Genomic DNA, 22,986 nt, shown 5'->3' with positions numbered 1-22,986 from the left:
TCCCTCCTTTGTGCCCGAAATTAAAAGCCAATGACTGGAAATGCAGCAGAGAAAGGCTTTAACTTGCAGCTGTTAAGTGTTGAAAACTGACACACCTGATGATGGATAGCGAAACATCTCTTTAATTTCATTGCTCCTGCCAGCAATAACAGCCTTTGTTGGCTCTGATCTCTGTGCTGGCTCTCCTGAACTGGGGGCAGGCAATTCCCCATCCCCTCCTCCAGAGATTGGAGCCTCTGGGTACAGCCCTACGCCAATATTCCCGTTTATCCTCGCAGTCTCTCTATGCTCATCTGCGAGATTTCCCTGACTCGGAAGCACGAACCCCTACCCGGGATGTAGGAATGTTCCAGACGACTCTGTTTATTGTTAATAAGTTTCTAAACGTGTGTGAAAGTCCCTGCAGGTCCCTGTGAAATGAACCTCCAGGGGTAGGTTTTGTACTGCTTCCCTTGGCTGCCTTTCCCCCCTCTCTGCAGAGAACAGCACAAACGGGGTCCCTGCAGCACCCAGGGGCAGAGGAGCAAAGAGAAATCAAATCAGCTTTTGGGAGCTGTTTGTTTGTGACCAAAGTTGTTTCCTAAGTGATGGCTGAGCTGAGAATTGGAAGTGTTACCTGCATTATCCCCTGCCCACCACAGCTATTGTTTATAGCCTGAAGAGTAGTTGGCTCGCCTCAGTTTTGTTTGGGAGATGAATGTTGGTTAGGACATCATCCAAATCAACCCAACACTCACATTTAACAGGATCATTTTGTGGTTGCCAAATGCTTGTTGAAGAACCCTGCAATGTTTTGTAAGTATGATTCATAGAACCATAGAATCATGGAATGGTTTGGGTTGGAAAGGACCTTAAAGATCATCCAGTTCCACCCCCTGCCAGGGGCAGGGACACCTTCCACTAGCCCAGGTTGCTCCAAGCCCCGTCCAACCTTGCCTTGGACAGTTCTAAGGATGGCACATCCACATCTTCTCTGGGCACCCTGTGCCAGGGCATCACCACCCTCACAGAGAGAGATTCTTTCTCACATCCAATTTAAATCTTTCAGCTTAAAGCCATTAATGAATCTCCCCATCTTACAGAGAAGGGACAGTGAAAGGCAGAATGAGAGGCCCAAGCTCAGAGCTGGGATGAGAGCTGCAATCACAGTCCAGCACCGTGCCTTTCCTGGTGATTAGTGTCAAAAACAGGGGGACAAGAAGGTTTTTAGCAAAATCCTTTGTTTTCCTGGGGAAACAGCAACCTTCCCAGATTATCACCATGGCTTTTATTTTTATTACTCTTCAGCTCAGCCAGGCTGGATGAACTGTCCTCCAGTGTAAGCACCAGTGCTGCTGTGCTGTGGGGCAGCTCTGATCTACAGCACAGCAGTTACCCAGAAGGAACTGAGTGAAGAACTCTTCATTTCCTCTCCCATAAACCATTTTCCCCCAGGTTTTGGCTTACACACATCCAGTCACTACGTGTTCCTGACATTCACTTCCACAGCTCCTGAGCTAGACTTGTGTTGTGGATGTAAAATCCCAGCTGGATTTGGATAGGCACATTTACACCCTTACCTGTTGAAGGAGGGGATGGTTAACAGGGTGGCTGCCTGGACAGTGTCAGGTGGTTCTCACACAGACAAACCCCTTCCCTCTCACAAATGGCCCATCACAGGAAATTGGATTGACCTCCACCTTATTTATTGTCACCATCTCTTGCTCTGCTTTGTCAGAGACTGATGACTGCTCCCAGTGTTTGCCATCCACCCAGACCTCAAGGAATACTATAAGGCTCTTTGGAGAGATGCAATCACAGAGCTGTGGGCAGCTGGCCAGATTAATTCCTGATTACAGTGTAGAATATATGGCCAGTGATTTCTCAAATCCCACAATCAGCTGTTTCAGGCAGCCATAAAATATAATACTGCTCATATAATGACTAAAATCCATCTACAACACCAGGAGGATTTAGTCCCTTCTCCTAGGGTTGGCTCTCCCTTCCTCTGACCTTCTTCACAATCCTTTGGGTTGAAATCCCCCTCCTTCTATCCAGGGGACCCACATGCAGCATTCAGGATGAAGACTTCCAAGCTCACCATAAACATGATGAAAACACTCTCTTGATTTTGAAAGCCAGGGTAAACTCACAGTTTTCTGGCACATTTTCCCCACTATCTTTGCTGACTTTGTCACACTTTGTGGGCTGGCTTAGATGAGCAATTAATTGGTCGAGGCAGGACTGCCTGGGAAAAGTCAAGTGAGAAATGCCTTTCATAGAACATCAAGCTGGATTCAGTATTTGAAATCACAGGAGAAGTGCTGTCACAGGACATATTTGCATGGTAAGCCAAAGGGGAAAAAAAAGTGATGAAGATGAGCACTGAAGTGAACTGGTTTACACTGGTCAGTTCTGGTGGTGGGAGATCCTCACCAGGACCTGAAATATCAGTGTTACAGCCACCTCTGCAACCTGCTCTGTGCTGTTGGACCCCTCAAAGTCCTGAAGGAGTTAAAGCACTAAAATCTCCCTCGGTGACCTGTGCTAGGGGCTGTTCCCAAAGGATTACACGCCGTGTCTTCCCCATATCCATCCCGACCCAGCAGCTCCCCTGTGCAGGAGCTGCTACAGCTCTGACCAGCCCATGGTTCTCTCACAGGAGCTCTCCCTCAAACCATGGCCACTCAAAGCCCCTCCCAGCAGCCCCTCTCAGCACACTGGCTCTGCTCTGTGTCCCCACTGCAGCCGTGGTGGCACCCTGTCCACTCATGGCCATGCTGCCCCTGTCCCCAGCCCCTGCTGCCAGCCCGCTCACCAGGGCAGGGCTCTCTTTGTGGCCCCTCCAGCGGGTCTGCATTCCATGCCAGTGGCAAGAGAGGCTTTCTGAGGCCTCTCCTTCCCTCTCTGCCCTCTCTCAGCATGCAGGATGCTCACACAAAGGAGGAAGCATATGTGTGGCTTGGAGGGAAGCAGCGCGGCAGATTTCGGACACCTCCCTCGCCCGACACCTTTCCTGCCTCTCCTATCCTTTTATTCCTGTGCGTGGTGGAGAGCAAAACCTCGCTGCAAGCCTGGCTTATTTTTAGAAGGCTGCACAGCCAGAGACACCCTTTCACTAGCCAAAGTAAGAGGACACCAAATGGTCCTGACCTTTCTGTCCAAGGCCCCATGTTGGGCCCGAGCACTGAGCAGAGCAGGGTGGAAGCGGGGAAGGAAGGAATTTGTGTGTGTTTGCTTGGCCGACTGCCCTGGCCTGGGGCTCGAGTTTATATAAAGAAGATGAGGACACTGCACAGGGATGGAGGTTTGTTGGCCATCACAGGGTTCAGAAGCTCTGCTGACAAGGTCATGGGCTTGAAAATGCTTTCAAAAACCTCCCCAGCAGATCTCTTGGAAATGTTTCTCCTCATCTCTCCCAGGTGCCAACCTGAACACGCACAGGGACCCTACCTAGAGCCTGTGATTTTTTCCCTCTGTTTTTATGATACTCTAGTGCTGCAGCAGGGGCTTGATGTAGCTCTTCGTGCATCTGAGCCTCTATTTGAACTAAAAAAAAAAAAGCAAAATAGCAAGGGATTGATCCCTGTCTGCAGATGGGAGTCCTGGGAGGCAGAGAAAAGGAGTCTGAGATTTTCTCTGCCTTGTGTAGGCCTCAGGTGTCTTTCCCTTTATTTAAATACATTTTCATCAGGCTTGGTGCTGTGACCATTTCCCTGGGGAGCCTTTTCATGCCCTGCCACCCCCTGGGGGAGAACCTTTTCCTGATATCCAACCTAAAGCTCGCTCCATCCAGCTTCAGGCCATTCCCCTAGGTCCTGTCACTGGTCAGAGATCTGTGCCTGCCCCTCCTCTTCTCCTCATGAGGAAGCTGCAGACCATGATGAGTTCAGATCTGGTCCCTGATTTTGCTGTGGATTTTGGAAATAAACCACCTGCCATTCTCTGTCCCTTGACTCACAGTGGCGGTTTCAGGTCAAATGATGCTTCCTGCACACGGAGCAGGGTCCTGCAGCACCTGCTGCTACACAAACATTAAAAAAAGGGAAACTCTGCCCCCAACAAAACTTGCAAGATGATTTTAAGGCTGGAGTGAGCACACAAGTGCAGATGAGCAGGGTAACAAGATGCCTGCTGTGCCGTTTCCCCTGGCTTTGTAAGCTCTTCACCCATCAAAGCCCAGCAGCGAACGCACGGACCACGGGCACAGCAAAGGGCTCAGACATGTTCTGCAGCTTGGATAATCGATAAAAACAGCCCTCTCTCAGCCCCAGCCCAGGCTTGGATGTGACAGCCACGCCAAGGAGGCCTTTAACATGTCTGGACAATGGGGAGGCCAGATTCCCGGGAGGGCAGCAGGAGAAGAGGAGGAGTTGCTGCTTCATGACCCATCAGCTCTCCAGAGCATAAGGACGCCTTTGTTTGCTTCTCCTTCAGCCTCCTGTTACCCAGAGTGGGAGAGGCAGGAGACAGCAGAAACCTGGGATTTTCAAACATTTTCTGAGTCAGATGCAGTGGGAGAGGGGGAGGAAAGCGTTCCCACACCCAGCCAGGCTGAAACAAACAGGCAGCGCCTGGCTTGGCCCAGAGCAGACACCTCGCCTGAGAAACACCAGTGCCTGTGCAAACCCTAAGGGTTTTGGGGGTCTGCTGGGTTATCTCCCCCAAAATCCATTGGGCAGCATCTTGCCTGGGGGCTGGAAGTTTTCCTCCTGGCAGCCAGGGATGTGCAAAGCGCTTGGCTTCCACTCACCCAGCCACAGCCTACCCCAGCCCTGACCTGAGGGTGTCTCCTCATCGTGCTGGTCCTTCCCCAGATGGCAAAGTGTTCCAGCCCCAGGATCCACTCTGAGAGAGAGACTCCTCAATAGGTTAACTCAGAGGTTTGTCAACTTGGAGATTTTTTTTCCCCTCCTAAATTATTTCAGAAGTTTTAAATTACAGCATCTGCCCCTCCCTCCTTTTCCTCCTGTACAAATGTTGTATGGGACTGGAATTACCTGAAGGTTGGGTTTCCATCCAAATGTCAGGAGGAAGAAGGCAGAAATGCCACCCATTAGCTCCAATTGATTTTATTTATCAGGTATAAGGGAGCAAGAGGAAGCCAAGCAGACATGTGGGTGAATATGTTCAAAAGGGGGTGAAATGATAAGGAGCTTTAGCATGAAGTGATGCTGGCACAGAACTCCAGGACTCTTTTCCCAGGTCAGGAGGAAAAGCTGAGGACAACTGCAGTGACTTTGGCTCAACCCAGCCAAATACTGCAACAATTGTTTTTAACTTGCAGCTTGAAGGCAGCAAAAGCAGCTCCAAACCTGAAGGAAAGGATCACATGCCTGAAATCCTCCCTGATTTTTTTCCAACTATATCATCTAGTCTAATAAAAGACAATAACTCCTCCTCCCAACCTTGCCTTGCTCAGTGCCTGAAAACACCAGAGCTTCAACAATTCTCCTGTAACAAAGGCAATGAGTCATTCATCAAAGCATGCGTTTGGAGAAAAAAAAAAATCTGCATATTCATTTATTCTGGTATTTAGCTAAAAAGATTTGGTTTACCTGTAGAAAATTATATTTAAAAAACAAAACCAAAAAAAATCAACAACCCCCCCCCAAAGCCTAATCAATAGCTCTTGAAATTCAAAGTCTGGGTGCAAATGGCTGAAAGATATTTTTGGGCATGAATAAGATAATTTTTCAGGCATAAGCAGAATAGCAGAAACAAAGGACTTGCTGAAGGATTGCAGCTAGAGCAAGATCTGGGGAAATCATCTCAACAGACAGATGGATGGAAGGACACACAAATGTCAGGAAATGGCACCCAAAACCTGACAATATCCAGATTTCCTGAGCACGCTGGGCAAGGAGGAAGCTGCTGCCATTTCATACCTCACATTCGGATTGTCTGCATACAAAAAAAGAAAACCACGTGGCTTTGAGACATTTTCTGGAGTGACAGAGATGTGCTGACCACAAGGTGGGCACATTGTCAGCTGCAGAGTTTTAACAACACTCCAAAACCTCTTTTAAAAATGGCTTCTGGTCTGCAAGGCAAGCAGAATCTCTGCCTTCAAAGGCATTTCCCTGCACCTTCATGAAGGTTTGGGGTTTTTTTAAGTGGGATCTGTGCTGGTTTGTACCTCTAAGCACTGGGAGGTGCTGCCAAGGCCAGCAGAGCCTGGAGCTGCAGCAGTGCAGAACATCCCTCCTCCAAGCTGAGGCTGCTGCTGTCTGAGCAAGGTGTCTTTGCCCCAGCACCTGAAGAATCCTGGGGTTTTGGTAGCTTCAGTGAATCTTAATTGCACCCATCCAGAAGCAGTGACCTCAGCCCTGCTAACCATAAAACACTGCTCACTGCTTGGGCTTAATGGTGTGTGGCCTGCCAAGGAATCTTTTTTCTCTCCTTTTCAGAGACAATCTGTGGGAATTTATTGGCTTTTTAAAGCTGTCTGATCTTTCACTGAAGGAAACTAATGGAATATCAATGACACCAGGTATTTGTCACAAGTATCATTTATGGAGGAAATATGGGCCTGGCTCAGAAGGGCTCTCCTGCACATGGTTAACCAATTCCACACACAGGTCCAGGCAGCAGCTGGGATCAAACCCAGCCTTCTCTGTGGCTGCAGGCTTATCAGCCACTACCAAACACAGAAAAGCAAAGAGCATTCCTAATTCAGTTGACTAATTCAATTTAAAACCCTGATGAGGACAAGGCAGCTTGAATTTTCATGGGAGCTTTAATTTAGGACGACACCTTTGCAGCTGGAAGGAAGAGCCTTTGGTTGATTTTTAAGCAAAATAACAGGTAAAAAAAAATACTTCTAAAAAGATGAAAACATTCCTTTTCCTATTTTTTATTGGCATCTCCATTTTTTTCAGCTCTGACTTTCCACTAAGCTACACCCTATTTGGGGAAAGGTCTGCTCTTTTTTCATCTCTTTTTCTGACAGGTTGTTACCTAAAAGAAAATGGTGCCTCAGAAGTGTTGTGATAGATATGAGGCTTCAGTTTTTAACAGAAAAAAAAGAGCTTTATACAAAGGCTGCATCCTTATGGGGTCATCTCACCTTTGTGGAGGACTCAAACCTCCTGTACTGAGGTTTCACCCCAACAGGGCAGCATCAGAGCCGTGATCAGGTCCCCAAAACTGAGATGTGCAAACATCCCACACTTAAACTCTGGGTTTTTGGGACACAAATCTTCTTTCAGGTGTTCTCTCCAGCCTTAAACCCAGCTTGGGCTCTCAAGAGCTTGCTAAGGACTGTGCCCAGTGATGAGTCTTTTTCTGCAATGTGGTGGAAAAACTGCTCTTAAAACATGAAATGTGCCAGAAAGGAGTAAACAACATGGCTCATTCCTCAAATTTTTTTGGAATGGGGTTTGACTAACAGAGGGGATGGTGGTGAAGGGGGAAAAAAGGCCACTTTTGTGCTCAAAGACTGGAGAAATGTTTAAGTACCTGAAACTTCATGTTAAATTAGTGCAAAACATGGTGATTTGCTGCAGGGTTTGAATTTCAGCTACTGCAAACGTCTCTCAGGGGGGAAGTGAAAGGGAAAGCACAGGTCCTGGGTTTGAGAACAGTGAATAAATGAATTCTGGGATCATTTAACCCCAGGAGTGTCGGAGACACCTCTGTTTGACGGCGGAGGGAATCCCGCAGAGCTTTGACAGCACAATTAGCAGCGGGCTTGATCCGGCAGGGAATGCGAGCAGGATCAGGGGGGATTTTGTTTGTTGGCTCATGTGCCACTGAGCTGCAGAAGCTTCTGTTGCCTGTATTCTCTCAGACCTCCCTTAAACCGTGCTGCTCTGTCCTGCAAATCCATCCCCTGGGCCTGCATCCATCCAGCATCCTGCATCCATCCAGCATCCTGCATCCATCCAGCATCCTGCAAGGAATTGCTCCTGTCTCGCTCTGCGAGCTCCTGGGGCTTGTCCACCTTCAGGGAGAGGGATCAGGGGTGGCTCAGCACCTCCGAGCCCCTCAGTGCCTCTGCTCCACCAAAGCTTCTCAGAAATGAGCCAGAAATCAGGGTGGAAAGAGGGTTCAGAGCGTAATTTTTTTTAAAATGCTGTGAGCACATCCCGTGGGTTTCGTGATGTTTGTGGAGAGATCCCTAAATCCGAGCCCAGCTGCAGGTTCACATCTGAGCTGTCTCTGGGTCTGTCTGCAGAACGTGCTGGCAGCTCCTGGAACACAGAGCAAGAGAGAGGGAGGAAGGAAGAAAGAGCAAGAGGGAGACGTGCTGCAGATACTTGTACACCAGAACGTCACATGAACATGTTTAGTACTTTTCCAGAGGAAAATATCATCCAAGAGGCATAATTATATCTTAGGTTCCTCTTTTTTTTTTTTTTTTTTTTTTTTTTACAGGGCTTTTTAAGCAGTTATTTTGTTTCATTCTTCTCCTTTTTCTATTTTCGAATTACAGTGTTTGCAGAAGCAGGAGGAGGATGACAGTTAACACAAGAGAGAAGTCACTGGTGCCTGAGAGGGAAGAGATGCTGCTGTTCTTTGCCATCCCTGAAAATGTCCAAGGCCAGGCTAGACGGGGCTCTGAGCAGCCTGGTCTGCTGGAAGGTGTCCCTGCCCATGGCAGGGGGGTTGGAATGACATGATCTTTAAGGTTCCTTCAAACCTAAATTGTTCTAGGATTCTGTGATTCAAAAGCAGCTAAATTTAGGCCTTGTTCTGCAAGCTGACTCCCCCATGGTAACTCGCAAAGGGATTCTTGCTTGATGCCTCTTCTCAAAGGACAGGACCTTGGGAAGAAAGGCCTCTTTGAGTTCCCACCATCCCAACATGTCCATAGCTCAAATTTCCCTGGGAACATCCCCAAAAAGGTGATGGAAGCATCTCTGACAAGCTGGATATTTTGTACACCTCTATCCTGCGAGGCGAGATGCTCACCCACAGTCACCACTGGTGATGCTCACCCTCTTCCCAGTCATCACTTGGAATCATTTTGTGCTGCTCCACTGGCTCAGGAACAGAGCTGGATGCCAGGGGAGCTGGGAACACAGCACGTTTTCACACACAGAAGTGCCCAAAGGCATTTAAGATAGCAAACTCACTCCTTCTAGGCTGTCACCACAGTAACAGAGGGCTTCCTAAAAAAAAATAAACAATGCAATTCCGAGCAGCTCCCTTGTCATCTTGGAATTAGCACCTACTCAACATTTTGGCTGAGAAATTAAATACCTGGCAGGAATTGGTGGTGGGTGTTTCAGAGGGGAGTTTTACATGAGGCACCTTTTCCTTGGTCACCTGTGGGGACCTGTGGCAGTGGAGGAGAGATCCCTTCCTGACACCAGGATAATTTCTGTCCTAAAGCATGAGAACTGGTGACAGCAGAGAGCCAGGAAAGCTCTAATGGGTTGTTAAGTCACTGAGGTATAAAAACCTCTATTTACTGTTTGAGATCCCGACTCTAGCCATTGCCTCCTGTGGCACAGAAACCTTCCAAAGAGGAATTTCTCACTGTTTACTCTCTATGCACAGAGAGGCTGAGGTTTTCAGCAATGCTTTTATCGCTCAGCTAACAGTGTTAACCTCTTCAGTGAGGATGTGCACCCAGCTTGCAATTGTCATTTACTGAAATTAGCTCTGCACTTCAGGATTTGTCAAGTTGAAATTGTACTAAATGCTTTACTGGCTGCAAAGTGACAGTCCTGACACAGCTAATGCCATGACCCTTTGGCCTCAAAGCAGTGTGAGCAGACACGTTGGTCCCTTTCCTCTCCTCAGGATTTCCATCTCCTGAGATGTATGTCACTGTCATTTTTTATTTTTTGCTTTAGCAGGGTACTTCTTTTTCACATTCTAAGAATTTCAGGCTGTGCATGGATCATGTTTTCAAAATCTCTTCCATATTTACAAGGCTCAGAAGCCCTTTTTTATGTCTACACTTCTTTACTTCACCAAGCATCAGAGTTGGGAGTGGGGAACACAGGACTGAGTATTTCAGGTCTCACAGTAAAATCAGGTGAAACAGGGTGCAAATAATTTGCAGGGCTGCAGCAAGGATAAGGGACAAAGGTCTTCTCATGCTGAAAAGCATGAAAGAGCCCAGTGAGTTCAGTGATTTGGGGCCCAGTCCTAGCTGGACTGAGGACTGAAAGAGCTGGTCCAGAAATTATTTAGTAGAATCAGATCTCCTGGTCCTGCCTGTACAGGCACCTTGTGCTGTCACACAGGATGGTTTAGTGTTTGCAGAAGCCACCAGATAAAAAAAAACCCATTGATCTTAGCTCGGAAGATGTTCAGTCCTATTCCTAAATCCACGGTGCTGTAAATTGCTGGAAGATCCCAGCCCAGCAAAGAGCTCCTGTTTCCTTGAGCAACGCCAGCCTTCTCCAGGTGGCACCTCTGGGATGTGACACTGCTGAAGCTCACCTGGCTGATGAGCATTTGTGCTGAATTAAACCCCCAGTGCCCTCCTGTTTTCCCTACAGATGTCCCATTAGGATCCAGCCACAGTCAGGAACACAAAGACAATTATGCACTGGAATTTAAACAAACCATTAATTACCAAGATGCTCTGGCAGATGATGGCTCCAACAATGCTTATTACAAGAACCTTCATCAAGTTATCTGCTCTTCCATGTGAGCAGAGGTAACGATCTCCACTGAGATGGGAAAAATAATTAAAAACCATACAACAAGATGTTTTATTAATGACATGCACATCTCCATCGCTCTAAGAAAATTGGGCAATCTGTTCCTACGCCACAGCTCTCCATCAAGGGTTTGTATTTACCATCACTTTAATAATGGCTTGCTGAAATGCTATCTAGTTCCCTTGGGTTGGCTTAAAGGAGGAGAGGACAAAGGGAGGATTTATTGATGAGTGGCACCCACTGAAGAGCAGATCTATGGCAGAGTGGAATAGAAAAAAAGCCTCGCAAAGAGGGTCCCTGCTCATCTTATTGGTTTTTAAGGAAGGGATTCAGCAATGCAATAACAAAATGCAAAGTGCATGAAATAAACTGTCTGTAGCAAAAATATTTCCTCAAACAAAAAAACCCGTCTTGGTTTCCCTCTACAGATCTAGATCTGATCTCAGCTGATCTGGTGTCAAATGTTTTCAGTGGGAGCAGGAGCAGATCCATCAGGGGGTTTGCAAGGTTTGGTGAACCTGAGTCCAGTGATGGGCCAGCAGAGCACAGCCCTGGAACACAAAACTCCTTTTCATTGCCCCTCATGGAAAGCATGAGGTTGACGTGCCTGAAAATTGAAGCCCTCTCTTGATGTCTGACCAAAGCCCCAACAGGACCAGCTTTTCCAGCCTGCCCTGTCAGCTCAGGCCTGCACGCAGGAGCATCCTCACCTCCTGCCCTCGGGTTGGCACCACTGGAGCCACCAGGGACGTGACTCACCACGGTGTGAGCACCTTCCCTCTTCCCACTGAGCTCTCATTTACTCAATCACCACCAATTAAAGCGTGTCTAATTAATGACAGGCGTTAGATCTGATGAGGACCCTGCTCTTTCCCTGTTCACACACCATGGGGCTGGGCAAGCCAGGTGTCCCTCACCCAATTTCAGGCTTTCAAATGGAAAGGTTTTTTCCTTTCCCAATGGAAGTTCAAAGTCTATGTTTCACCTAAAAGAAGAGGGTGTAGAAGAACCTATAAAAATACTTTAGATCCTGAAAATATTTTAGAGGGAAGTTTTTTCCTCTGTCACAGATATTTACATGCATGGGCTGGGTTCCAGCAGGGATGCAGAAGCTTAGACTGAGCTGGGAAAAGAAAAAAATATTGTTATGGGGGCTACAGAAGGAAGGTCACTGGCCACAGGCTCACTGCCCAGCATGACCACAGCTCTGCATGGAGACAAGAAAGGACCAGGACCTTCTCTGCAAGGGTTGCTTTGCTCTGCTAACCTGATCTTCAGTGCAGGCAGACCATCAACAGCTGTGGCACTGAAATCAGTCCTGCTTCATCCATATATTGCTGGGTAGCCTTGAGTGAGTCACTCAGCCTCACTCAGATGCACACTGCACAGCTAGGGAGGCATGGATACTCCTTTTCACTCCATGGACACTCCATCATTTGGCTGATGGAATTGTCAGGTCCCTGTGGTGGCTACGAGGTGTGGACACGTTTCTGACATTGGAATAAATAATAATAGCACTGTTTGGCTTTTCTAAGACACTTAGAACAAACAGATCTTGATGTGCCTTCTAAAAGGTGTACACTTTCATTATTCCTGGTTGGTAAATGGGGCCTTAGCCCAGGCAGGAGTTTCTAGAGACTGCCACAGAGCCTTTCATTCATGTGGTCTTTGAAATTCAGTCAGCAACTGAGTTGTCTCACAGGATCACCCACCGGTGGCTGCTGACTCTCATTCATCAGGGCGCACTCACAGACATCTCCCTGACCTCCAGCAGAGCCATGTGCCTGCTAAGGTTCCAAACAGGCTTCAGAAGGCATCTGCTGGGCTGGCTCGTGGCAGAAGCTCAAGTTTCGCTTCCCAAAATGATGAAACACTTGTTTAACACTGCTTTAGTTGGATGGAGCCATGAAGTTATTCAACTCTGCCGAGGTTTCACCATGAGAAAAGACCAAATGGCTGAGGACTAGGGCTTTTCTTTGATATTTAAATAATTCCAACAGAAGAAGCTCTTTCCCAATGCTGAGATGAACCAGGGCAGGCCCAGGAGTGTGCAGCACAGTGAGCACCACAGCTGAGCACCCCAACACTGTCATCGTGCCGCATTGAGGACCTGCCAAGGGTCTCCCATTGTGATAGGTCACAACATGAGGTGCCAAGGGCTTGCCACGGGTCTCACAGCTCCCTCCCAGCACAGGTGGGGTTTGTACAGGCAGAACAACCAGCAGTGTTGTCTTTCTAGTTCAGGAAGAGATGGCTGCAAGGCCAGGCTGGGAATGAGGGTGCTGCGAGCACCGTCTGTGCTGCCAGCGCGGCGATGCCGGGGGAGCGAGGAACGGTCTGTCAGCCAGGGAGAACACGAGCCCAAGGCCAAAAGAAGGGATATCTGCCCAGGAAAAGCAGGAATTCTCTCCCACAGCAGACCCTGCAGGCTCCCAGGCCGCAACAGCCGGTGACATGGACGATGCAGACACCTGGTGCCAGCAGGTGAGCCGGGCATGCACAGAGGTCACTGTGGGTGCAGTGGGGACGTTTGGGCTCACCATGGGTGCAGCACTGGGACCTCCCCAAGGCACATCATCCCACCCTTGCCATGGAGAGATCTGTGGGAGTCAGAGCAGAGAAGGGAACAGCAGGGAGTACACGTCTGCATGTGACCTGAGTGGCACAGGGCTGCAGGCACAAATTACACACTTTACAAGTGACATTTGCTGTCACGGGGGGAGGTTAGAATGAGGCTGTTTAAAATTCCACTAAACTCTGCCTGGAAACAGGGCAGTACATGGTCTTCTCTTCTTTTCCACCCTCCAGGGTAACATTGTGATGTTTCCAGCAAGAAGTCCCTCTCCTGCTCACAGATTTGGCAGTGGGTTTTACCCCAGGGGTGGGATTCACGTTGCATGGGAATGTGGCTGCTTTGCAAGCTGCAGGCCAGAATCCTTGTCAGTAAGTACCACAGGAATTGATTTACACCATCAGAGATCTGAGTTAGACCAGGCAGATCCCCCACAGCTGAGGAGATGCTCAAAAGCATACTACAGCTCCACTGTGCAGATGGAGAAACTGAGGCACAGCCACTCCATGTTCCAGCTCCAGGACGACTTTCAGTAGGATCAAGACCTCTACAGAGCAATCCTGTCCTTTTTCTTCCTCTAGAAAAGATGAAAAAGAACTGAAGGTTGTTTCTGGATTCACAGCTCAAATCAATTTTCCAGATAACTCAAGACATGAAAATAAAACGAATTATTGCTCCCCTTCTCTCTATGTTCTCAGCAAGTCCTAAGAGCATTCCTGTGACTACATCCATTGGATATTCTCCCTACATTTTTCTGGTCCTTCTGGCTCTCTTTGGACACACACACTTCGATATACTGTTAAACTCTCCCACCCACGAGCTGCTTGGACATAGCTTTGCTCTGATTTGTCATAGATGGCTGTACCACGATGATGCTATTAAGGCAGTTATCTCATAACACGGAATTACTTAATAATTTGCTCCATTTGTCCTCATTGACGGAAACAATGTGCTCAACCATATCTTATCTCAGTTCTCAAGGATTTTAAGCCATCTGTCAAAGCCTTGAGAAGCTCTAGCTCTTCATTTTATCAATGGGAAGATCAGAATATGTGACTCACTGCAATATTGAAGGATCCTTCAATCTGCAGAAGAGAAGCAGGACATAAACTGAGCCAGGCAAATTCAGATGAGACAATTACCAGTCACAGAGAATATCTATCAAAGGAAGTGGTGGACTGTATATGTCTTAAAGATGCAATTCTTCTGATTAATGCCTGTATCCACAGGGAAAACCCAACACTAACTCTGTCTTGATGTGCTCATTAAGACCCCAGAGAGTTCTAGTCTATGTTCTCAGGAGAACCAAGGGGTTATTCTTATCTCTCTAGAGGACACTTCTAGACCTGGGCAGATGAATCATGCCCTTGGAGTGCACATTTCTTCCCACCTATGGTAAAAGGAGCTGGGAGCGGCCACGTTAGATATAACTACATTATAAATGTCTAGTTAGGAGAAATGAACTCAAATTTTGATGCTCAGGTCCGTTTCCAAAGGGAGTGCCCAGTGTTTTTTGGATGTATTGGGTACCTGCACAGATGCCTGCCAGCTGACATGATACAGGACCTATGGAGACCTTCATCTCTCTGGAATTTGATGTCATCCAGACTTGGGCCTCCTTTGTCATGTCTGCCACTGCAGATGCCAGAGGAATCCATGGAATGTGCTGACTGGGACAGGCTGGAGCATCTCACAGATCAAAATATGCCAGTGCTCAGAAAGCTGAGTCCCTCCTAATGCAGCCAACAGCGCTGTTCTTGTGGTCAAAGGAATCCCTCCCTGGGCTCCATGGACAGGCACCCATTGCTCACTGGACACCATCCTGCAGACTCTGATCCAGCTGTGTCTCCATCCCTGAACTCTACCCTTCATACCATGCAGGGAGCTCAGTTCTGCTGACAACACCTCGCTATCTCACACCCCTGGAGGGTCTTGGGGCTGTCCTCCCCAGCTTTCAGCAGCTGCTCCAAGAGGGAGGGAGCCTGTAGGCCTGCACCATTTCCTGCCAGATTTGTGTGGATTCTCACAGCATCCCAAAAGAACCCCTATACACCTCCATTTAGACAAGTGAACAGTATGTTTTCCAGGAACACACGCATTACTCAAGAATGCATTGCTGGATACATTGCACAAATACAGGGGTGAGTTTTTGTGGTGTGCGTCTGTGTGTGTGTACACAAATGCACAGACTCAAAACCTTTGTTTCTGGCCATAAAATTTCCAAATGATCCTTACCTATCGTCCAGGATGTTTGCTTTGCTCAGCTCATTAGTGCAGGCAAGACACTTTTCCTGTGCTTTATCACAGGATCTGAAAGGGTAAACGATTTATATGAATACCAATGTTTATTCTATCAACGGGAGCACTCAGTGAAGTTAAAATACAGTCAAACAAGATGCACTAGGACAGAAAACCACAAGCTGCATTTCATGCATGGCCATAAACAAGCTCAGCTTATCAGAAAAACAGGTCCAAATGTGTCAGGAGCCAGAGAAAGCTCTTGATTGCACAGCGTCAAGCCCGTGGCCAATGTGGCTGTTGGCCTCTTTTCAGAGGAGCAAGTTATAATCCATGTTGGCATGTGTGAAATAAGGAATTGGCGGCACTCATTAAGAAAGAAAAGAAACGGAAAACCGTGAAAAGGAAAGTAGCTTTACCAGTATTTCCAGTGGTGAATCATTGGCATTCAGGGCTGTGGCCTGGTTAGGGCAAGAAGGCTTCTAATTTGGGTGCCCAACACTGGTAAATCCTGCTAGGGAAAAATGCAAACCCTCTTCCCCTGGAAGCTGAGAGGGAGGAGGGTTAGAAGTCTGCTGTTGCTGCAAGGGATCCTTTTTCATCACTCTCCCCAGGAAAGCTGTCCCCCTCTCAAGCTCCTCACTCCACCCTGGCCAGATCTCAGCATTCTGTTCTCAGCCCCACAGGCCGTCCTCAGCCTTGTCCACAAAGGCTTCTCTAACAATGTTCAACCCCTCTTTTCCCAATTGAGAGGGAAAATGATTCCTTGAAAACCAGTGTCAATGTTGTCAGAGACCACTGGGAAAAATCAAGAGGGCTTTAATGTTTTCACCATCTTCCTGAGTCTGAGCTCTTACTGGTGCAGACTGGGAGCAAACTCTGGTCCCTCTCACCAACTGTGCTTTCCCTATAAAAATAGGAGTTTCCAACAGAACAAGTTTTCCCTAATTGTTCCTGTCAGGTGTTTCACCATCAGCCTCTCCTTGGGCAAACCTGATACTGGTCCCTCCACCAAAACCACAGCAAATGAGGTCTGGAGAGCAAAACTCAAGATGACAGGGAGTTCTTTAAATAAAAAGGAAGGAAGAGCAAAACCTGCAGCAGGCACATAATCAAGTAAACCGAAGGGCTGGTCCAAGCTACCAACAGCTGGGTGACAAATCTGCCTGTCTGGGATGCAAGAGCAGAGAAAGTGGCTCAGCAAACCATGCAGGGGCTGAAAGTCAGCATCCTACAATGAGTCACTGAGGCCAGGACTTGAATTTTGGGTGTCTGGCAGTGAAGAGGACAAGCCAGTGCTGCCTGGAGCACTGAGCTCTCCAGGGAGATGCTGTCTCCCAGCTGGTCCAGCACTAGAGGGTAACAGTGAGTCAGGCTGCTGGGCCAGCTGTTGGGATAGGTCATGCTGATGGTGATGGCTGGAGGTGGTGATTCCAGGGAGGTCAGAGCAGGCAAGAGAAAATGAAGGGGTTGGTTGCACTCCCCTCATTGTCCTTGATATGGGGCACCTGTGGGGCTGGGCTGCCCCAAGGACAGAGCCATAGGGGTGCTGGGAGGGGGTCTCTGTGCACTGGTGGGAAAAGAAATGAAGAAATGAGGCAACATCAGACATGGGTTGCTGAGCATTGGGAGCTGGGCCATGGGATGGGAGCCCAGGGAAGGGGATGAGGAGCCTGGTGGAAGGTGTTTCTGCCCTCACAGGATGATTTTAAGCCAGGAGCCAACTCACTGCTCTGCTTCTGCACTCAGAGCAGGAGATGCACCCACTGAGCTCCATGTTTTACTCTCAAAGCCCTGGTTGCTCACCTTTAGCAGCTAAAGCACTTTTGAACACATAACACAACCAAAGCCCAGCATGAGGTGTAGACCCACAGCTTGCTGCTGCTTCAGTTCAGGACCTCATCTTCTGGACATGGACGAGCAGAGCCCTGGCAGCCTCCTGAGCTGCCTGTGGTGGCAGGAGCCAGACCTGTGCCTGTGTCTGTTGGCATTGAGCCTGGGACCTCATGTGTATGCAGAGCATCGAGCTGAGCAGCTCTTCTGAAACAGTGCCTGTGTTCCCAGAGGGGCTGTGCCCAGCCACACATCACTTGGTAAAGTTGTAGTGAATTATTTTTCCTTTAAAGCTTCAATATTTTTTGAATATTTAATCAAAATTGTAAATCCTAAGAGCAGGTTCTCTAGAAATTGAAGTTAGGTATCTAGTGGTTAGAAAAGACCAGCAGTCAGGACTCCTGGGTCCCATTTTCAAATCTCCCACTGACTCTTTGTGTGACCTTGAAGAAGTCAATTAATTTCTGTGTCATTTTCCAGACAGGTAAAAATGAGGAGATAATTCTTCCCTAGTTCACTGGGGGATTTGGAGTGTTAATTGTTTGCAGGGCACTCTTCTCTCCCCAGATGAGAACTGAAGTAAAGGCTGCAGGAAGGCTGAAGGTTGGGCAGGCCAGGAGCACTTCATGACCAGAGTGCAGTGCTCAGAGGGCACATCTGTCTTTGCTGCAAGGAAAGGCAACAGCTTGACCCTACATGCCATGCCCTGTGGATATGGATAGAAACCTTCCAGCACTGCACCTGGGGTCCAGCTCTTCCCACCAGCTGCCCCAAGCTGCCCAGCCCCAGCCTCTCAGCAGCTCTGGAGGCTGATGTCTCCTCGCAGTTGTGTTATGAGGCAGTGAGAAGGAACCAGCTGTCTCCATCCAGAGCCTCTCACATGTGTCCATCTCTCATCCCCCCAGGCTCCCAGCCTTGGCACGTTTGCTGATCCTCACCAATAACATACTGATACCTCACCAACGGGGATGCATCACCAGCTGGCAGGCTCTCAGCAACCAGCCACAGCTATGAATTCCCATCTGGGCTATCAGCTGCTTTGTAGAGCCTACCAAAAAAAATCCTCTGAGGACTTGGCTTTGTTCTAAAATGGAATATTTTCACATCTAGAATGAGGTGATCGTTTTGCTGGGGTGCTCTGTTGAGGCCAGCAGAGCTGTGTCGAGCCACACGAGCCTGCCCTGGGGTGGGAATGATTCCTGTAGGGAAGGATCTCTGAGTTTATAAACCTGCAAGTTTATTTTTGCCTTGAAGGGAGGCTTGTCACTGCCCTGTCTGCAGAGCTGATCACTGCACAGGTTTCCCCAGGCAGGAGAGAGGACGAGGAGCTGCCACCCGGGAACCCCATCCAAATTAACCTACTTTCCAGGCTGCTCTGCTGGCTGCTCCAGGAGAGGGCTGTTTGTTTGCTTTAGGCCATTTCTGTGCAAGCAGTAACCAGAGATGAGCAAAATTCGGAAAATTTCCGCTCCCATGGGAAATCTCAGCCTTTCAGAGGTGGTTTGCATCCCAAATCAGGCCAGTTCAGCAAAATGAAATTCTGGTTCAACTCACTTGGAGCAGTGGGATTCTCCCTGGTGAAAAAGCACAATCTGGAGAAAGAAGGGAGGGGAGAAAGGGGGGAGATTTTCTTTTTCCTTACAAGAAAGTTCCCTTTATGAAAAATTGCATTTTTTCACTTGTTCCAGTCCCAAACTGCTCCAGAACTAATGCCAGGAATTCCCTCATCTATTTATACTGTTTTGCTGTCTGGGTCTTATTGTACCTGGCATTTGCTGTGACATATGACTGTGTTGCAAATAATACCGGGAACATTTACCTTGTGGAAGCACCATGGAGGGAAGGCATCCAAGGGCCCTTTGTCAGCCTGCTGTCAAAAACCTTCAGGGATCACCCCAGGCCCCCCAGCCCTGCCAGCAAGGGTCCAAAGCCCTGTGGATTTTAGAGCACTGCAGCTGCAACAGTGTGGGCGTGTTTTGGGGGGGATAAACACTTTTTCTGGTGAAAGAAAGCAGCAACACTGTGAATTTCTGTCAGTTTTGCCAAGTGAATTCATTTAGAGTTAAAAAACATAAGTTGCTTGAGATGGATTTCACTATGAAATGTGTCTTTGTTCAGAGATTTCCTTTCACTCTGTTTTTCTTCTTAACGTGAAGAATCCTTAAAGAGTGAGCTGAAATGTTTTCTCTGGGATGGAGTGAAACTTTTTTATTAGATCAGGAACAATTTAGACGTGTGCAATTATCTTTCAGCATCGCCAGCAAACCAAAACATCTCTTACTCACCTCGTTGTAATTGAAAGCATCGTGGGACACCCTGTTAAAACTGAAGCCGCTCGCAATTGGCTCGAATCCAAACAAATAACTCTTAACTGAAACTCTTGTTTTTACAAAAGGAGCCATGAAAACATTACCATAATGAAGATCTGTCAGAGCTTACTTTGAGGGACAACTGCCAAGTGGTGGTTCTGTATCTAATCTCATCAACACTGCTGTAATTACAAGCAAAATCAGGTCTGTGGATTGCTGTTTTCTTGGTATTAAGTTAATGTCAGTGTGAGACAGAGCAGATCTGGGATGGAGTTTGGCTGATTGCATGTAAATGTCTAAATTTGAGATCCCTTCACGGTCACAGAGGTCTAGTTATGACAGCCCGTGGTGTTTAGGGAACAACTCACTAAAGTAGGTGTCTAGAACAGTTTGGCTAAACCTCACCTTGAAAGAACTTAAGTCACTGCTGCAGAAACAGCCCAGCTCTGATGGAGACAGAGGGTGTGGATGTGCAGGAAGGAAGACAGGTGCCTAAATACAGGCATTTCAAGCCCTTTGGGATGCCCTGGTGTATCTCACCTGGCTTCTGGTTGCTTCTAGAAGGACAGGGGTGTCACACAGGTCCCATCTCAAACCTGCCAGCCTCGTGTCCCTGCTAACATGGGGCACCCAAAGCAGCACTTGGTCACTGATTTATTCCCCTGAAGTTGCATGAGGTAAAAATCATTCCCAAAGTCCCCAGGTCAGCAGGACATGGAAATACACCATCTGGAAGTGCTCCTGATGGGCCTCTATTTCCAAAGATGGATCACGTAGCAGCAGCCTGCAGCGTGACAGCCCTGCCCAGAATTTCGGGAGATGGCCCAGCTGAGCAAGTCAGTCTCTTGTTCCCTTACACAAGACACACGGCAAGAGGAGGAATTGCTGTGGAGACGGCATGGGGCTTTCTTGGAAAGTCCTGCATTAACTTCCAGCCTTTTGTCACCTCCTGCAGAAATGCTTTCATGATTTTACTGCTGACAAGTCACACCTCTTGCCTTGTGGGGGGCAGGGCCATGCCAAACTGCCCCCAATCTTTGCAGAGGCAGAGCTTGCTTGCATCACGCTAGGAAGCGGGAGATTTACACCAGTGGGATTGCACAATCACTCCAGATAAGGGGAATGTAACATGTCAGCAGTGTCTATATCTTTATCTCTGTAGGAAAGACATACAGGAACACTCAGAGCTCTGTGGCATTGATAGAAAAAAATATCCTCCTGCATTTCATCTGAATGTGAGCAGTGAAGAGTGAGCAGCGCTGTTTGACCAACAGCCCCAGTGCTGCTTATCTGCTGCTAAACCAGAGCTGGCACTGCTTTAAATCATGCATTTCCCTTTCCCTGTCATTTATAATCAATGGAGATAGTTCATGTTTATGCAGCTTCTTTCATCCTAAGGATCCCTCAGTGTGTAATGAACCATGATCCAGACGCTGCCCTCCTGTTCTGCAAACATATTCATGCATGAGGACATCCCAGAATCATGAAATGGTTTGAGTTGGAAGGGACATTAAAGATTATCTCATTCCAATCCCCTGCCTTATGTAGGGACACCTTCATTATCCCAGGTTGCTCAGAGTCCCATCCAACCTGGCCTTGGACACTTGCAGGGACGGGACACCCACAGCTTCTCTGGGCAACCTCTGCCAGGGCCTCTCTACCCTTACAGCAAAGAATTTCTTCCTAATACCTCATCTAAACTTGACCTCTTCCCATTTAGGCTTATTCCCTCTTGTCCTACACTACATGCCCTGGTCAAAAGTCCCTCTTACTGGGTACCTTTGGGGACTGTGGAAGCCCATATGGGCTTTCTGCCCCGGTGGCTTCGTTGTTTATGGATGTGCTGGTCAGTGGTGGTGTCCCGAGAAATGATGGAAAGAAGCACAATCATCCTTTTTATATTCCTCTGTTAAAAATTCACCATAGAGGATGGTTGGGAAGACAGGGATGCCCCAGGGCAAGAAACCTGTGAAAGCATGGCTTCTGAAAAGGGCAAACTTTTAAGGACTGAGTTCACATCATCTCCTCGAAAGAGGGCAAATCCATCTCCAAAGGTGACTTACTGAAGGGAAGTCAGACTGAACAGAGGTTTGTTTTAGAGTCTGAGATCCAGTAAAAACTAGACTCTGAACCTGGAGCTCTCGAACCAACTGTGAATACCTCAGCTGTAGATGTGTGTCTCTGAGCTTGTTTGATAGACCCCACTAGAGTCCAGGAAGACAACCAGGAGTTTTAGGGCACAACCCAATAGGGCAAGCATTGCAAATGTCTACTTCGGGATGAGGTACATTGCTGGACTGTAAAGGCAGTCCAGGATGACTGTTCAGAAATAAAATGTCCACATTGCAGATGTCTGAGGTTAGGAGAGGTGAATCTTACCATGTAGCAGCACCTGCGAGCCCAAAAATAAACAAGGGATCCAACAACAGGAGTCCTTCTTTCATCTTGGCCAACACCTTTGTGTTCTCTGTCTTACACCTTTCAGAGAAATGGAGGTGGCAAACAGCACTGGTCTCTTTGTTGCCCTGGATCCAGGTGAAAAGGCAGTGAAACAGGCCTTGCCAGAAAATCCTCTAAAAGTAGACAACAGCTTGCTTAGTTTAATTACCAAGGCCAGAAGGGGGTATAGAAATCAGCAAGGGCAGAACCAGAGATTCACACCCAGAAATAACAACCTCGATATTTAGTCCACTGGAATAAATAGAGTGGGCTGGAGATGGGATGAAAAACAATGATCTTTGAAACACAACCCATTTTAATGTTTCTTTGGAGATCATAATGAGAACTTTGGAATTACAGGATGAGATGAAAGTTTCCTATTTAGCAAATTAAAGAGAGGTTTTGAGGCTTTCCGAGAGCTTCACCCAGCTTCAAAACAGAGTGGACAAAAAGCATCGCGCAGACTAACCTCAGCTCTGATCAGAAGAAGAGATCCAAGAATGTTTTCTCTGAGCACCTGAGTCACAGTGGATGGGAGTATTTCCACTGACTTCTCTAGGCTTTGGACACACGTGGAGCTTTTTCCCCTTGGACAGACGATCTTAGACCCCGGCCTAAAGCTGCTAACAGAGGCAGTGTTTGCCTGTCTGCATTCCAGAGCTAATGCACATTCCAGCCCCTCACCTCCGATGCACGAGGTCACCTCACCTTTGATCCTCTGCCTTGGTGTCAGGCTACCCGAGGAGGGCTGGGGAGTGACTCAGCAGCTCACCGCCCGCTCTGCTTCTCCCTTTAACCGGATTTTTTGCTCCAGTGGAGCTGTTCCCAGCCTGAAGCTCACATGCCCCATCTTGAAGCGAGCGAGAGCGCAATTATGCAGCAGGTGTAAAGCCAGCTAACGCCAGCACAGCACGGCTCGGCCGTGCGTCAGGCACCATGAGCTGGCAAATCATCACTGCTGTTGCCACGGGGATAACAACACAGGGGAAGA

At 48.0% G+C, this 22,986-nt stretch overlaps 1 long non-coding RNA gene across 4 annotated transcripts; it reads right to left on the bottom strand.

The window, feature by feature from the left end:
* Positions 1-7,918: 7,918 nt before the first annotated feature.
* LOC111925540 (uncharacterized) lies at positions 7,919-22,953 on the bottom strand. 4 transcript variants are annotated; one of them, XR_015280014.1, is made up of 5 exons: positions 22,704-22,953; positions 22,465-22,615; positions 21,936-22,129; positions 18,610-18,839; positions 7,919-8,174 (listed from the first exon to the last, which is right to left on the bottom strand). It is a non-coding gene; the product is annotated as an uncharacterized LOC111925540 (long non-coding RNA). The 4 variants fall into 4 exon arrangements; XR_002862285.2 differs by lacking the exon at positions 18,610-18,839 and having other exon boundaries at positions 7,925-8,174; positions 22,465-22,618; XR_002862283.2 differs by lacking the exon at positions 18,610-18,839 and having other exon boundaries at positions 7,926-8,174.
* Between the last annotated feature and the right edge of the window lie 33 nt (positions 22,954-22,986).

Source organism: Cyanistes caeruleus, chromosome 1 (genome assembly GCF_971803275.1).
Source record: "Cyanistes caeruleus chromosome 1, bCyaCae1.hap1.1, whole genome shotgun sequence".
Lineage (NCBI taxonomy): Eukaryota > Metazoa > Chordata > Aves > Passeriformes > Paridae > Cyanistes > Cyanistes caeruleus.
This window is presented reverse-complemented; position numbering and strand designations above follow the sequence as displayed.